The sequence below is a fragment of the Sciurus vulgaris genome (assembly GCF_902686455.1).
Source record: "Sciurus vulgaris genome assembly, chromosome: 3".
In the NCBI taxonomy this organism is placed as follows: Eukaryota; Metazoa; Chordata; class Mammalia; order Rodentia; family Sciuridae; genus Sciurus; species Sciurus vulgaris.
Genome location: NC_136463.1, coordinates 187,944,623 through 187,958,652, shown reverse-complemented (window position 1 = coordinate 187,958,652; position 14,030 = coordinate 187,944,623). Strand labels below are relative to the sequence as shown.

The window sequence follows — 14,030 nt, the reverse complement described above, 5'->3', positions numbered from 1 at the left end:
CTGACTGCATTTGGGGAGATTCTCAAGTGGGGTTACGAAGCCACACGGGAAGGTGCAGACCAAGTGAGTCCTGACACCTTCCCAGCCCCGCCTGTCACCAGGAGGGCAGTTGCTGCTCAGCCCTCCACAGGCTCTGAGCTGGCTCAGGACTTTCCCGGGTCTGTCTTCCAGGCTGGCTGACCCTGCTGTAGCACAGGCCGGGGGAGGCCACACATGAAGTCACCCGACTCCCCCAAAATGAAGACCATATGGGGGTGCTCTGTCTGCCAAACAGCATGGTCGCATGTTCCCAGGAAGTTGTGTGAGGGGTTTGGGAAAACGTGGTTATTTCTTCCTAAAAGTGCCCAGAGTCCTAATTATAGGACATAAAATTTGTTTCAGTCCCTTAAACATCATGAAAGAACTCAGCGAATGTCAGGCTTCTTCTCGAAAAAGAAACAAGATCTTGCCAGAAAGCAGTGGGCAGATTAAAAAGTAACTACCACAGCAGAGGAGAAGAGGGCACGGTGCCAGGGGCTGTGGGGCAGGCCAGCCAGTTCTCCCTGGCCGGGACAGGAAGGCTGGAAAGGGTGGTGGGCAGAGCACCCTGGTACCCCAGGTCTGCTGGGGGCGCAGGCTCTGCCCAGCCTGTTCCTCTCCTGGGCCAACCCCGTGTTCCCAGCCCCCCTCCCTCTGAGGCTCTTACTGCAGGAGCCTGGGATAGGCGGCCACTCCCGGGCCTCCCTCACCCCGCCCGCCAGGATGGACTCCTCCGGGCCTCCTGCCTTTCTGGCCCCAGGTCTGCCATGATCCCAGCTCTGTCTTTGACTTTCTCCACCACACTGCACACTGCCCTGAGCCAGCCCATTCCTTCTTGGGCTTAAATATCACCCCTCAGATGATCAGAAATCTGTGCCAACACCTAACACTCCTCCCTCAAGCTCCAGAACCACATTCCACACAGCCTCCAGGTCCAGTGCCCAGCTGCCTGTGCCCGCCCTCCAACACATAGCCCTCAGACTCCTCTGGGCGCCCCTCCTGCCCGCTGCCTTGCTCCATGCCCACCACCCCAGCTCTCCATCAACAACTCCAAGGCCCCGTGGGCCAGACTGGTTTCCAGGCAGATAGGACTTCCTGTGGGGACGCTGCAGTCCACAGGATCCTGGGCACCCCTGCCTGTGGCACCCCTTCCTAAGACCCATCTCACTTCTCTACACTTGGGCTCCTAGGCTCCTCGCCCCTGGGGACAAGGATGGAGGACTGGCAGGCCAAGGAAGCTGGAAAAGCAGGGATGTGAAGGTCCTGGGGTGTCCATGAAGCCCTCAGCAGAGTCCCGCTAGAGTGTGCAGATACAAGAGGGTCATGAAAGACTGTCAGCTGCCCCCTGGGGTCAGATGGCCACGGGATCAGATCACCCAGAAGGGCTGATGGGGTCGGACGTGAGCCACCCTTCCCTGCCCTAGTGGACGTGGAAGCCTGAGAGCATCCCCAGACACCAAGTCCCAGGAAGAGGAGGGTGCTTCTGGGGCCAGGGCTCCTCCACCAGGACTGCATTAGTGCCCAGGTGAGGCAGGAGGGCAGACCCAACCAGACACCTGGGCCGAGTGGGCGGGCAAGCCGGTACCTGCCACTCAAAGTGAGTGAGCCTTCCAGGGAAAGTGGGCTTGGGTGTGTGTGAGGACGAGACCCTGTTTGCTGCTCTGGCTTGAAAGTGCTCGGGAAGGTTTTTCTTTGTTATGTTTGTTATTTGCTCTATTGGACCCTTAAAGCTCTTAAAGAGAAAGTCGAATGTATTAGTCTAGACATGCAGTTTTATATACGTGAGGGAATTTAACTAATCGGTAAATAAAATTGAGAATTGGACATGTTCAACTTGAATTAAAATAACAATAGTTAACCTCTTACACATAATTGCCTTTTATGTGAACACTTACTGGATTTATAGACAGGATAATATTGGGGGGAGACAGAAATTCTAGATACATAACTTATTATATCAGACTCATCCCAGCGCTCGAGTGGCTGCATGTGGGTGTTCCTCTTCAGGAACCTGCAGCAGGCCACGGAGACGCGCTGACCAGGGGAGGCAGACCTGGTCCTTCCTGCTGTGCCGAGAGCTCCTGGAGCTGCTGGTTTGTGCTCATGAGATTAAACACAGAACACCAAGAGTTCAACGTGGCCTTCCTTCCCTTCTCCGAATTCTCCCAGGACTCCCCATGGCCAGAGGGAAGACTGAGCCACAGGAGGAGCCACATGGACCCCGTGACCCAGGCACCCCAGACATGGGCTCTGTCATCCCAGGCCACCCGTCCAGTCAGCCCAGTCACGCCAACCCTGCAAGCTGCCCCCCGTCTGCTTGTGCTGAGCACCACCTAGTCCAGGAAGGCCACCAGACCCTGCAGCGGAGCCCCTATGCGCTTCCAGCAGCCCCGGGACCCCCTCCCTGAGGGTTCTGAGGAGCCCAGTGTGCGTGCCAGGTAGGAGGACTGGTCTGGCGTTTTGGTCAGTACCTGGGAATAGATGTCTACCTACTCCTTACTGCACAGCTGCAGCTGGGCCAAGGAGGAAGCCCTCCCATCAGGTTGGGCTGGAGGGTGGATCCCACATCCTCTGTGTTCCCCAAGTGGGTGGGCCAGAGTGGGTTGGGGCACGAGCCAGACTGCAGGGGGAGGACCCTAGCAGCAGCCTGCTCCTGGAGGGCTTCTGAGCAGGCCAGGGGATGCCCAGGCGCCCTGGCAGAGGCCTCCAGTGAACGGAGCAGGGGCAGGTCCTACGAACAGGAAGACCCTGAGAAGGTCCCTGCGCAGAATGTGGAGAGTCACACGGGAAGACGAAGGGGAAGAAAAGATGGACGTGGATTAGGACGCCCTGGTCCATCGGGCAGCCTCGGTGTTAGCACAGCAACGGTCCCTGCCACTCCGGGACATTGCTTGATTCTGTAATTGACCTTAAAGCTGGAATCACCTCTCGTATCCTGATATCTGGTCTCCATCATGACTCGTGGTCATGCACAGTGTGACCCAATGACTGGCCGGACCAATGAGGCCCAGGCAGGCCAGGAGGCGGCCACCGAGAAGCGGGGGGGGGGGGGGGGGGGGGCAGTGCAGCCCAGCACCTGAGGGGGCAGCGGTGGAAATGCACCTCCATTCACTGCCAGCAGATGCAGACGCGGGGAGACGGTGGGCCTCGTGAGGCGCAAGGGATGGTCAGCACTGAGCACAGGACAGCGGGCGTCTCTGGGCACTGCAGAAACTGCCCACCTCCGTGCAGCGACAGGAAGGATGGTTCCCGAACCGTCACCCTAAGACCGACACCATGTCTGCAGAGATGTCTCCAGACCAGGCAGGGTTTGCAAAGATGAGCAGAGGTCACTGCTCAGCAAGGTCCCTGGGTCCTCCCCACATGCACCAGCCAGGCCACTTGCTCAAACCCACCTGGCCAGTGATCAGGAGAGGGGGTGGCAGTCACCTGGGACCCCAGGTGCCTGGTGTGTCCAGACGCTGGAAGAAGTGACCCCCACAGGCACTCACACCACGCACGCCCGTCTCACACACACCTGCACGCTCACATGCTCACACACCCTCACGCTCACTGACCAGGAGGGCTGGAGCTGAGCAGCAGACCATGTGGTGGAGCATCTGCAGTGGCCTGGGTGCTGCCGTCACCCCCGCTAGTCCCACGGTGCTCACATAGCTGCCCCTGCCCTCTGGGGTCCCTCAGAGCTGGTGTCTGGAGGTCCCGCCATCTCCTGGAGGGCTGCTGCTCACTCGCTGCCTATGCCCATCCGGCTGCCCCAGGGGCCCCTCCCCCAGAGCCACCCACAGGCCCCGACCCACCGCCAACAGCTCTTCCCAATGCTCAGGCCTCACCCCGCTTTCCAGCGGACACTCTGCTAAAGTCCATGGAGTTGGGGAAACTGGGAGTGGCCAGGACACACGGCGTGTGTGCCACGAGCCAGGCACACTCATGCTGTCCTGGGAACGGACACGGGGCTGCCCAGGCGAGGATCCCCATGGCAGGTCACCAAGGATTCCCATGGTGGGTCGGAAGGAGACCTGCAGGGATGCCCGAGGACACGGCCACGGTTACACCAGTCTGCCTGGAAGATCTAGAGAGACCCCACCACAAGCTCGCTTCAACCACAGTGGCTGCTGAAAAGGCGAAGTCCTAGTGCCCAGTGGGGCCAGAGGGCCTCAAGATGCAGCCACCAGGAGTCTCATCATGCGGCCTCGTTCCTAGAGCATGACTGGCTGTCAAGAGCTGAGGCCTCCGTGGCGACGCTGTCCAACCTCAGGAAAGGATGTGCCAACCAAGTTGGATTCCCAGAGATGCCACAGCAGGATCTACGTGGGAAGCAGAAGATAACTTGGCCGTCCCTTGGTTTGGAGAATTGCTAGACAGGAATGGCCATGACAGGAAAGCAGAATCCATCGTGAGCAATGCACAGAGGCAGCCTCCAGCGAGGCGCTGGCAGGCCTGTCCTGACAGGGAAAGGCTGTCAAGGCCCCGGTGCACGCACGCACACCTGCTCCACGTGGAAAGAGAGCTCTGTGGGCTGAGAGCAGTGGAGGGAGGGGTCCCTCACTCACGGTGCTTCATGCCGGGAGAAGGAATGGTGGACCGTATTGTCCTGCGACTTTTAAAGTTCTGTACTTTTCGGACTTTCTACAAAACATACACACCAATGATATAACTTGCAAAAATTAAATTCAAGAAAATGTGAAATAATATTGCACTGATTTAAAACCCCTTTGTGTGTTGCTACTGCAGTAATAGCCCTACTCAGGATGTTCAGAGGAAAGGAAGAAGGATGGCCAGCTACTTTCCTCACAGGAACCACAGTGAAGAAGGGACGAAAGCCCCGCCCTGTTCCAGAGCCATCTCTGCAGGCTGGTGACAAAACAGCCCAAGAGAACCTGCATAGTTCATTATTGCTCTCAAGCTACCAGGTTTAGAGCTGGGTGCTGCCTTCCCTCCCGTTGGTCATGAGAAGATGGTGGATTTCTCCACCCAAAGCCACCCTGTGGACCACTGTCCATTCCCACAGCCTGGAAAGAATCAGCCCCTCGGCAACCAGGACAACCTTGCCTCTGCCCACTGCTCCCAGCCCGACCTTGTCATGTCTCCGACCTGCCCAAACTCCCCGTCCTCGGTGTGGCATCTTGCAGAAGGCAGAAGAAGCCACCTGCAGACCTGGGGCTGAGATCAGAAAGGTCCCGCTCTGAAGGAGAGTCTGGGTGGATGCCCAGGGATCAGACAAGAACAGGCACCCCAGGGGGCTTCCAGCAGCAGCGTGAGTCCCTTGGCACTGGATACCTAGGAGTGGGAGCAAAGCCAAGCCCAGTTGGAGCCCGAGCACCTTGAGTAGCCAGCACAGATGGAGCATAGCCCGGAGGCTGGTGGGGATCCACAACACCAGCAAGCCACAGTCCCATGTGCAAGGCCTGTCTGCTGGGCTTCAGCCCCCTCCAGCCTGAGCCCGGGAGGTGGAGTCCAGGTGCAAGCATCCTGGAGGCCACCTGGCACCGGTGCTAGTGGAGGAGGGGCTCGGCCCCACGTTGCCCACCGGAGGACTAGGCCAGACCCCCAGTGGCATCGGCAGGCCAGAGCCCTCTCCAGGGAGGAAGGAAGCCCGCCCTGCATGGCCTGACAGCGCGAGCTGGCCCTTTGCCCCGGCCCTATGCTGTTCCAGTTGGTTCCTCACCTGCCCGCAGGGTCCTTTGGGACGGCCTGGGTGGCTTTATTTTCTTTATCTCGGCTGATTTCTTTATGCATTTCATACATAGTCATTTTGGCATCCGACGGTGCCAATCTTGCCAGTCCTGCAGGGTATGAATCTGTTGGATTTCTGTTTGTTTCCTTTTTCTATGCAGCTGTAACTCATTTCTGTGCTTTCTTTCTGTGCTTTCTGGTTCCGATTTGTCACACGTCCATCTGGAGTCCTGAGGCTCCAGGCAGGAGCCTGCCTTCCCAGAAGCTCCGTGCTGGGCCTGGGGGAGACGGCGCGGCCGGGCTCTCGTCCCGGTGGGTCCTGCTCTCACATGGGTCCCTGGCCCCAAGTTGCCCTTCTTCTACCCACTGCTCCTGTGGACCTTCCCCAGCAGCCACAGGTTCTTATTAAGCTGCCGTTTGCCTCTCTGGCTCTTCTGAGGCCTGAGGCTCACTTCTCTTTGCTTCAGACACAGGCTTCCATGGTGTGGTCCCAGCAGGGCTGAAATGGCATTCTCCACTGCTCACCTGAGCTCTCCCCACATCACAGCGGATCATCCAGATTGTCACAGCGCAGAGGTGAAAGCCCGCCTGTCCCTCTGCCACGGAGTCCCACGCCCCTCTGCATGTGCGCCATTATGAGAAGCTCCTGCTCCTGCAGAAGCCCCTCGGCGAAGCTCTAAAATCCGTAGGCTGGGAGCTTGGTCAGTTAGTGCACTTGGCCAATTCTGGGCAGACCTGACCTGTCTCTGAGAGTTTCCAGAGCCCAGGAATCGAAGGCCCTTCTCCCGCTTCCTCCCATGCCGGAGAGTTTGGAGCCAGCAGGCTGTCGGAGAAGAGCCGCAGGAGGCAGGACTCTTGGGGAAATACCTCTTTGAGGAAGCCAGGGTGAGAGCGCTCATGCTGGGCCCCAGCTGCCCCCGGGCAGACGCTGGGCTTCACAAGCAACGCCAAGAGGCACCATTCGCCACCTCTCCTGCTGCCTGGCTGGCCGGACCCTGGGCCTCCACCTCTGGGCCCTTCACACTGCACTTGACTGGCCAGGCAAGTGCTTGGGATCTGCCCCTTCTCTTGTCTCTGGGATCCTTTGCCACCAGGATAGAGGTCTGGGATTCAAGGAGTCGTGTCCCCAGGGCAGGGTTTTCTACATGAAAACTTCTTCCTTCCTGCTCGGAGGACCATCATTGAAGGAAGAGCCATCATTGAAGTCAAAGGGAAATGGAATCTATCTGAGCGGGTCTCAGCCACAGTCCTGGGACCTGAGAGAGCTGGCTGCTGCAGAGGGGCAGGGGCTCGAGGTGTCCATGTTCATGAAAGACCCCGCAGGGGAGAGGGAGTGGCTGGTCCCTGCCCAGCACAAGCAGCACAGCCCAGGCAGGACTCGGGCTGCCTCACCATGGCCCTCAGCCCTGTCTGTCACATTTGCGCTGGGGACACGGAGGGCCTCCTGCGGGGAAGCTCCCTGGGCCCCCGGGACCTGCTCCCCAGCCCACATCCAGCATCTCAGCTGCACAGCGACGGAGGGGAATGTGCTGGCTGGGAGGAGGGTGGCCATGTTGTGAAGCAAGGGGGGCACTGTCCCTGTGCAGAGCCCGTCCCTGGCACAGGCACAGAAAGTCCCCGGATCTCCCCCGCTCTGCGCTTTCCTTCCACGTACCTCTCGCTCGTTATTGGGAGATGCTTTCCTTTGCTTTCCCAGAAGACGTGTCCTTTTAGTGGCCCAGTACAGACCTTTAAACGCCACCTAGCTGTGACCAACACCTACTCACATAAGATGCTGGGTGGGTTGAGTCCCCCTCCATGTATCAGGACAGCAGATAAGCATGGTGGGTTTCCATCCACGTTGGCCACTCGGGGCCACCGGCACGCGATGGTCTGATTTCCAAGAGGACTGTTGGAGAAGCCAAAGGGCTTGGCAGATGGACCATGGGGTCAGGCCAGCCCTGTCTGACAAATGGGCCTCTAGCTGGCCTGGGGTCTGTGTTTTCTGGGGCTGACATCCCTGAAGGACCAAGTTTCTAGGTCGGTCTCCTTGGTTGCACAGGTGAGACCAGGGACAGTTGCTCCGTCTGATGTATCTGAGCCATGTTTGATTATCCTGCAGCAGAGTCCACAGGTGCCCTAGCAGGAGCCCCAAGCCCCTCTGAGGGACTCTGTGTCCTCTCCCAGCTTCCCCTGCCTCTGCTTCGAACAGTCCACACCAGACCTGTGGCCTCCAGTGCTGCTCCACAGCATGGTGCCAGCCCTGTCCACACACAGTAACTGGCCAGTGCAAATGAGCAGGACAGACTCTCCAAAGTGGCCACAGCAATGCCTCCGGAGCCACGTGTCCTTCCAAGAACTATGTGTCTTCCTCCAAGTGCTGGGGCACTTTGAATCTGCAGCTCAGCATGGAAGTGGTGGACATGATGGTGTGCAACCCTGGGCTCCCTCCTCCCACCCTCCCCCTCCTCCTCCTCCTCCCAGTGCCTGGCTGACAGCCCAGGTTGTCCTCACTGGCTCCTCCAGCTCTTCCTCCTCCTCCTCCTCCTCCTCCTCCTCCTCACTGGGCTCCCCTTCTCCCTCCCAAGTACCCTGACTCCTGCCCCTGCACCCACTCCGAGTGCCACATCCGTGGCCCCATGGTCCCATGCTGCCTCCTCCAGGGGCCGGGAGGTCCTCACTGGGCCAGTGCCAGTGCCCTCCTCTCGGATCTCCTGCCTTTTCCATAAAGGAGGAACTAAGAAGGGCAAGGAGGAGGGCAGGGCGGCCCACAGCCTGGTCCTGCCCAGGTGGTGGTGCCTGAGGTGGGCCCACACCCTCCACTCTGGCCCTGAGGTTGGCTCTCTCCACCCACCGTGTGATGGGGCATCTCTGCCCTGGGGTCCCGCCTCCCTGGCCCCCACACCTAAGTCCCCTGTTGGGAACTGAGGGCTGTGTCAGAGCACACGGGCTGCCAGCGCGACCTCCTTTTGACTCTCAGTCCACCCCTGCTCCAGATCCCAGCCCAGGCAGAGCAGCACTCGCTGACGCAGAGCCCCCTTGGTGCCCAGACCCCAGAGACCCCCCTGGACATCCCAAGTCCAAGCCTCCAGTGTGTTTGCAACTTCTGGCCCCAAGGCTCCTAGGCAGACAGATGCTAACCAGATCACAACATGCACTTCGATGTTTTTCTGTAACTTCTGGGGAATCCTGGTCCCAGGTGTGCGTTCCACACATGCACATACACACACACACACACGCATGCACACACACCAGGAAACAAATAGTAGACTTGCTGAGCTTGGAGGAGACAGCAGCTCAGAGCAGCATAGGACCAGGTGGGTGGGGAGACGGGGCTGGAGACAGTGAGGCTGTGGGGGACAGGCCAGGTCTCAGGAAGCAGAGGGTGCCAGGCCTGTCCAGGCTGCAGTGGGGTGAGAGGGCAGTGGTAGCAAGGTCAGCCCGGCTCAGCCATGACCAGGCCACAAGCTGCAGGCCCCGCCTCGCCCCCTGCTCCTGGCCAGCCTAGCAGGGATAGGGAGACCCTGCCAGAGGCCTCGGGATCGAGGGTTAGGGTTACAATCCCCTGCAGAGCTGCAGGCACCCCTCATGGCCCTGCTGGCTTGCTGAAGCCACCCCCAGGGAGCGCCGTGGCTCTGTGGCTGTGGCCTCTCCTCAGGCAGAAGCCCTGGAGCCGTGTCTCGTGCCGGACTCACGTGCGGCCCTGGCCACAGGGCATGGATGAGGACGGGCTCAGGCTGTCCAGAGCACACAGGAGATTCCAGGGCAGCTTGTGGGGTATGCTGACACCAGGGCCTGTCCCCTCCCAACCAGCACGCAGTCCCGGCCCTGGTCACACCAGGCAGACTCCTTCCCAAGGACACATTAGATCCCATAGTGAGCAGCTCCCAAACGCTCTGTGAGGGCACAAGCCTGCCTGTGGGCTGCGGCTTCGGGTCCTCAGGCGTGGGTCCGGCAGCAGACCCTCCCCATGCACCCAGCTTTGGGGTGCCAACCAGGCCCCACCATCACGGCAATGCCACCCTCACGGGCACACAGTCTGCAGAGGCTTAGCCTACCACACGCTGACCACATGTGCATTTTCTGCCTTAAATTCTGTTTCAATAAAAAGTTGTTTAAAGCTCCATTTCAAGGCAATTTTCCCAAGAAGGGCCTTCTAGCAGCTGCTTCTGAGCACTCCAGCTCCCTGCCCAAGGCAGCGGCACGCGAGCCTCCATCCTCATTAAAACCAAGACTCATATTTTAGGAATAACTTTTCATTAAAGCGATTTATAGACAGCAGCATACAGGGCAGCGATCAGGAAGAACGCAGTGGCCCTTTATCAACAGGTATAAACAGCTCTTCAGGATGCGCTGCCTAGTCAGGTGGTGACAGCCCCTGTGTCATCTAGGACCCCAACGCCGCCACCCCCGGGGAGGGACGCTGAGCCTGGAGTGCGGGGCTGCTGCCCCTGGGGCCCTTTGTGCCCCAAGCCTGATGGGTGAAGCATGAAGCCTTGTAGGAAAGGGGGCCATGTGCCCCCACCCAGGTAGAGCTGCTTTTCTCAGAAAAGGAAGAACTGGAAAACAACTCCCAGACTCGTTTGTCACATCATGGCAACATCACAATCTTGGGAAGCCAGGAGTTGCTCCTAAACAGCTGTTGATATAACTGTTTTCCACATTGAGAGGATGCAGAAGCATCGGCTCGGGGCGCAGGCTGAGCACAGCTCTCTGCAGGGCACCTGGTTGCCGTGGAGAACGCCGTGGCACAGAACCGTGGCCTGCTCAGGCCACCCCTCAGGCAAGTGCACACAGCACTGGGGGCCAGGCTGAGCCTTGTGCACCCAGCTGGACAGCAGCGTGGCCAGAGGTGGGGGGAGGTATGGAGCGTGGTCATCAGGTTTTCAGCTCTGTGACAAAATGTCTGAGATAAACAACTTCAGAGGACGAAAGGTTGGTTTTGGCCCAGTTCCACAGGCTGCATTCCATGTCGCTTGGCCCTGTTGCCTTTGGGCCTTTGGCAGCCCAGCCCAGGCGGGGGCAGGTGGTAGAAGAGGCTGCTCGCTCCCTGGTGGCCTTGAAACAGAGAGGGGAAGGGGCTGGGTCCCTGAGCCCCCCAGGGCACACCCCCGCCACCCGCTTCCTCCCTAGGCCCGCTCCCAAAGCCTCCACCCCTCCCAGTTGCACCTCAGGCTGCAGACGCTCCAGACCCTGGCCAGTCAGGAGCCAGTGCTGATGGACCCAGGTCAGTGCTGCTAGATGGAAGCATCTGCGGGGAGGCGGAAACCCCCACCGCCGGCAGGTGTGCGCACCAAGCGGCCCTCAGAACGGCTGCAACGGCGAGCTTCGCGTGGCCTATGTTGTACGACGTTTTTAAAAAGTGTCTTTGAAGAGAGAATATCCTTCAAGCAACGCGGCCCTCTGGAGAGACCCCAGGAGTTGGCGCAGGCCTGGCAGGAGCAACGTTGACTGACAGCAGGTGACCTGATCTCTAACTGTGGTCCTGATGGCCCCAGGGGACCCGGCTCTCTTGCCTCCTCCCTGCAGAGCTCAGCCTCCAGGTCATCAGGGGCACCTCCCAGCCACACGGCCCTCTTCCCCAGTGACAAGTGAGTCACGAGTGAGTCGGGCTTGAAAAGCTCCCTTTCATTTTCGGGAAGACTAGAGCTTGGGGCCACGGGGAGGGGCAGAGTGCAGGACGCCTCCCATCTCTGCCTTCCCCGAGGCCATGGGGGCTCCGCCCTCACTGGGGAAGGAGTGGGACTTGACAAGCTGGGTCACAGTGGCCGGAACACAGCTGCCTGGCACCGCAGACCTTGAAGCTCACGCCAGCTCCCAGGGAGACGTGAGGCCCGGTGGCGGGCTTGGTGCTGTGTCCCCAGAGTGCAGGAGCAGCAGGTGGAGACCTGGACACTCACCAACAGTATCCTGGTCACTCAGAAGCACATCCCACCTCAGCAAAGGGAGACCGGGAACGCTGGGGTGACCACAGAACCTGGAGCCCTGTGCCCCGCACAGGGCCAGGCCTGCTCTGCGGCTGGCCTCCTCGGGTGGAGGCTGCACAGCCCTCCGACGCGCCTCTCGCTTTACCTGGGTCCCTGAGGGTGGAGCTGGGGTGTGCCTGGGGACAGGTGGACGACAGGGGCAGCGACCCCAGGGGACAGTAGGGACCACTGAGAAGGCGGAGACCAAGGAGGAGAGCAAATCCACAGGTCAGGATGTTGCTGGTCAGGGCAAGAGAGGGGAAGTGTGCTCTCCAGCTGTAGAAAATTCTGGGCAAGAGCCAGCGTGAGGCGGGGCGGGGTCACCCGGCAGGAGGGGCCCCAGGTGCTGAGGGGCCCCAGGTGCTGAGGGGCCCCAGGTGCTGCAGGGCCTCTCTGGGCACAGGGGGACGCAATAGGCTCCGCCCCCGGGAGGCCACAGTCTGGGGTGCACAGAAATATCGAAGGGCAAGGAGGGCGGGACGACGTTCCCTGCTATGGAGGCCACAGGGACCATGTGGGGGACTGGCCAGCAATCCCCGCAGAAGAAGGGAGGCCATCAGAGAGGACGTGACATGCAGGAGACACTGAAGGGTGACACCAGGGACTTGTTGAAGCTGGAGGCAGCACAGGAGTGCAGAGGTTCTGGATGGAGGAGGGAGCCCCAGAAGGTGAGACGGCCAGGGCCTGTGTTAGCCAGCTACTTCCTGCTGTGACTGAGTGACCCGACCAGCACACTGTAGGAGAGGAAGGGTTATTTGAGGGCTCAGGGCTTCAGAGGGCTCAGTCCATAGAAGGCCAGCTCCATCCCTTGGGGCTCCAGGTGAGGCAGGACACCATGGCAGGAGAGCATGGCAGAGAGAAGCAGCTCACATGGTGATCAGGAAGGGGGAGGGGGGGAGAAGGAGAGGGAGGGAGGGGGAAGGAGGGAGAGTGAGGGGGAGGGAGGGAGAAGGAGGGGGGGAAGGAGGGAGGGGGAAGGAGGGAGAGTGAGGGGGAGGGAGGGAGAAGGAGAGGGAGGGAGGGAGAGGGAGGGAAGGAGAGTGAGGGGGAGGGAGGGAGGGAGGGAGAGTGAGGGGGAGGGAGGGAAGGAGAAAGGGAGGGAGGGAGGGAAGGAAGGAGAAAGGGAGGGAGAGGGAGGGAGGAGGGGAGGGGGAGGGAGGGGGAGGGAGGGAGGGAGGGAGGGAAGGAGAGAGGGAGGGAGAGGGAGGGACTACAGATACAAAACATAAACCTGTAGCCACGCCTCAATCCCATCTCCGTTAATCCCATCAGGGATCAACTCACTGACTGGCCAAGCCTCTCACCACCCAGTCATCTCTCCCCTGAACCTTCCTGCCCCGTCTCACGTGAGCTCCTGGGGGACCCCTACATCCAAGCCGTAACAGGCCCCCTCAGTGCATTCTGGGTCTTTGCCACCAAACCTGAAGCAGCTCCACATGGTCCTTCCCATGTCCACAGGAGAGCGGATGGCTTGGTCCCTAGGCTAAGTTCCCCGGGGACAGTGAGTCTGGCCAGTGACTGGCCCTCTTGGGTGGCCTCCACCCTCGACGGGCATCTGCTGTCCTCCAGAGGGCTCGGCCCAGCCTGTCCTCATGGGGCCTGCATGCCTCCCCTCCCACCCTCCACGGGAGAGGCCAGCCCTGGGCCCCCATGTCCAAGAGATGGGCACCCGCTCACCTCCTCCTGGCCAGAGGCTCACGCTCTCTCCGAGGGACGGAGAAGGGCTGCCCTTCTTCCTGTGCAGCAGTTTCTAATTTGAAAAGTGACAGCAGCACATCTGTTTTAAGGAAGGACAACAGGTCAGCTGACCAGGCCCTCTGTGGTCCACCCAGCAAGCCCTGGTCTGCTCTCACTGTCTTCCCACCCTGTTTACCACAGCCAGTGTGTTCCTCCTGCAGGGAGCTGTCCCTCCAGGTAGATCCTGGACCACCAAGGTTGAAGGTCCTCAGGGGCCAAGACCCTACTCACAGATGGGACCAGGGACCCCAGGGACAAAGGTGATCTCTGCAGTCCTGAGCACCATCTGGAGGCTGGAGGCTGGAGGCTGGAACCTGGAGGCTGGAGACCGGAGGTTGGCTCCAAGTCCTGGTTCAAAGCTCTTTCAATCACAGAGCTTACCCAGCGTCTCAGGCTTGCTCCTTGGTGGGCGTGTGGAAGATGGAGGGCAACCACCGGTGGGCAAGCAGAGGAACTGATGCCCTCAATCCCGGCCTCCACATATATTGAGTCAATTCAGGGCTTAAGCACAAAAATGAAAAAACAACGAAAATCACCAAAAAAACCTCAACTAGAAACTTTTCCAATAAAGCGCTCACAGCTTGAAACCCAGACACGGTTAACTTTTGCGGAGGTCCCTGCCAGCTCCTCCCAGGCCATTGGTGCATAAAAACAATG

At 59.8% G+C, this 14,030-nt stretch overlaps 1 long non-coding RNA gene across 1 annotated transcript; it reads right to left on the bottom strand.

The window, feature by feature from the left end:
* Positions 1-10,506: 10,506 nt before the first annotated feature.
* LOC306656780 lies at positions 10,507-13,380 on the bottom strand. The gene is made up of 3 exons (XR_013762640.1): positions 13,314-13,380; positions 10,840-10,921; positions 10,507-10,728 (listed from the first exon to the last, which is right to left on the bottom strand). It is a non-coding gene; the product is annotated as an uncharacterized lncRNA (long non-coding RNA).
* Positions 13,381-14,030: the final 650 nt, after the last annotated feature.